Here is a 2,883-nt window from a genome sequence, read left to right on the forward strand (position 1 = left end):
ATTATTAAACCCTGTCTATACTTTAATTCCCGCCTATCAAAAATTTCCCTCCTCTTTAATTTTATAAATCCCTAATCGCCCTTACCCTTGTAATTACGTCCCACTCTCCCAAGTCCCACCGTCTCCCACGGATTCCCTAAACCCTAATTTCCATCTCCATCACCATCATCCTGACTCCAGACTCCAAATCGTTGCTGCCCAGACTTCGCAACCTCGTCGTCGTTACCCCCTGACTGTGCTTGTTGTTGCGCTCTGACCACATATCTCTGATTCAGGTACGAAATCATTTTTTTCTTTTAGAAACCAGGCTCGAAAATATACCTCTAGCATCCTTCTACGACTCTAGAATACGTGGAGTTAACAAGAATTCATAAGAAAACTTGGTTGTTGATTTGGCGAGAGCGCTAGGTGATTTGATTTCAAAATAAAGATGTATTTTCTGATGCACATAACATGTTTGATGAAATGTATGATATAAAAAGTTCAAGTTAAAGTTCATAATTGAGAAAGTGAGCTAGAAGATGAGTTGATGACACCTAATTTGGAACTTTATGGTCTTTAAATATGAATTTCTATGATGACAATCGTTTTCGCCTTGTAGGTGGAGATATTATACGTTTTTTCTTCCATCCCATACTGAAACTAAACGACCTTCTCAAGGTGACTCAAATTATTTATCTTTTTTACACAACTATTATAGAAAGTAAATATTATGTTATTATTTGTCATTTTCAATTCCATTAGCATCAAATTTATAAAACTGATTTTTTGTCGAGTACTAAATTGCTTATTGTTCCTTATTGAACTATTGATCAGTTGGATCAGTTTTAACTAAATAGGATCAGGTAGATATCAGTTATGTAATGGCATGTATAACCTTTTATAAAAACTCTCTTCATCACAGCTTAATTTGGATTTAGGCATTTTAGATGTCAATAACATTTGAAACCATTTTTGATTCTTGAATTCATGTAGCATGTAACAGCTGAGCATGTATTCAGACCAGGAGTTTGGCATACTTGTGAGCTTGCTTTTTCACTCATGTCCAGAGGCTAGCAGAAGATGATCGTATTGATGAGCATGGAAACGAAGGCCTTTGAAAGGTCTTACATATTCCTTTTAAGAATAATGAGATTATCAAACTTATATTTATATATGTTACTGTTTTTCTGGATATCAAACTAATTGAATAACTTGATGACCGGATTTCATGCTGCAGTATTTTTACACGAGCTAATACCGAGTGGCTAGAAAATGGTAGAATGTGGCAAATAACTCTGATACGGTTTCTAAAAATCTATGGAAACAGGCAAGTTTTTATTTTCAATGATAATTTAGTCATAAATACTACTAAAATATGTAAACTTTTGTGTTCAAATACTTAATATAAAGGTAGAGAAAGTAGCAATAAAAATCAAGCGTTCCAAATCTTGCCAAGAATCTTAAAGCAAGTCCTTGAGAAACATGAACTAGTCTCGTTTGTTCTAGTTGTAGGATGGTGAGTATGTTTGGCATGATGGGCAAACAGAGTAAGCTTTAATTGTCATATTTTTCTACTGTGCTTTATAGTGAAATAGTCAACATTCTTTACATAAAAAATAGTTTGTCAATTACATGTTATTTAACATATAAAATATTATTAATGTCTTATTCTGACTTGTAATAATCTTACCGGCATAAACAAAAGAATTTTATGATTTCTTTAATCAAGAAAAGAGTTGATAGCTGCTATATTTTTTATTAATCTTATAATTATTTGCATTATAACAAAAAAACAGTGAGCCGCTATCAAGAAAATTGTAGCCAATTAGACACTAATAGCTTCATGGATAAGTTTTCTTTGGTTAACATTTCTCCTTTCCAATTTCAGGTTTTGAAGGAAGTGAAAAAGAAAGAGAGCAAGAAATGGAAGTCCATGGAGATGGAACATTACTAAAGCTTTTAGATGCAATGATGGATCTTGTAAAGTAAACATCGACACCCACTAAGAAGCTCTTGAAGTTGCATGTTAACATTTAGTTCGAGGTCAATCACGTTTCGTGATTCTTCACCAACAAGTATTTAGTTCGATATGATTATGTTTTGAGTACTAGCACAATATTTACACCTATTAAACTTTTATGAATACATTTGTATTTTAAATATTAAGAATATGGTGGTTAGACAAGTTTAAATTGAAGTAGTGATTTTGTGTTTTCTATTTATTATCTTTATTGTCCTATTATTAATTTTTATTCCATTTAAAACAAAAAAGTAGACCTAATATTATAGTGGCATAATAGAATTGTGTCACTAAAACCCCAAAGGACTGCATCGACACAACTGAAAAGTGCCACTAAAGGCCTTTAGTGGCAGCGCTTTTAGTGACACTTTTTATTGTCACACCCCCAAATCAAGGATGGCGGAAACGTCCGGTTGTGGAGGACTTTATGTATAGTATCACAACAACGAGTATAATAGTGCTCAAAGTAAATACAACCATTATAAATATAATTGAAAAAGTTACACTATAGTATGTGTTTACATGTTTCAAATCAATTACACTATGATGACAAAAGACGATTTAACGTCCCATCCTCAAAAGCTGTTGATTTCCTGTTTCACTGATTTCCTGAAAATGCAAGTAGTTTTGAAAAAGTGTCAACAATTAAGTTGGTGGGTTCATAAGAGTTTTATTTGAGAAAAAAGCCGTTTTTCTTGTAAAAGCGATAGAGTATGATTCCAGAAAATTCAATATTTTCTTTATTAAGTGTGAAATGAACGCTCCTATGTTATTCAATAATGTACCCTAGAAAGACTCGTAGATTCCTTCCATGATCGCCCAGTGTATATAAGTTATATATAATTTAAGTTAAATAAACCGTCGAATATAATGGGTCTGCC

General features: G+C 32.6%; 1 long non-coding RNA gene across 1 annotated transcript; it reads left to right on the forward strand.

The window, feature by feature from the left end:
- On the forward strand, positions 1-2,200 carry LOC145156504 (uncharacterized). The gene is made up of 5 exons (XR_013736753.1): positions 1-275; positions 602-660; positions 976-1,103; positions 1,220-1,309; positions 1,871-2,200. It is a non-coding gene; the product is annotated as an uncharacterized LOC145156504 (long non-coding RNA).
- The last annotated feature ends 683 nt before the right edge of the window (positions 2,201-2,883 follow it).

Source organism: Lactuca virosa, chromosome 2, assembly GCF_052849685.1.
Source record: "Lactuca virosa cultivar CGN04683 chromosome 2, Lactuca_virosa_CGN04683_v6, whole genome shotgun sequence".
NCBI lineage: Eukaryota > Viridiplantae > Streptophyta > Magnoliopsida > Asterales > Asteraceae > Lactuca > Lactuca virosa.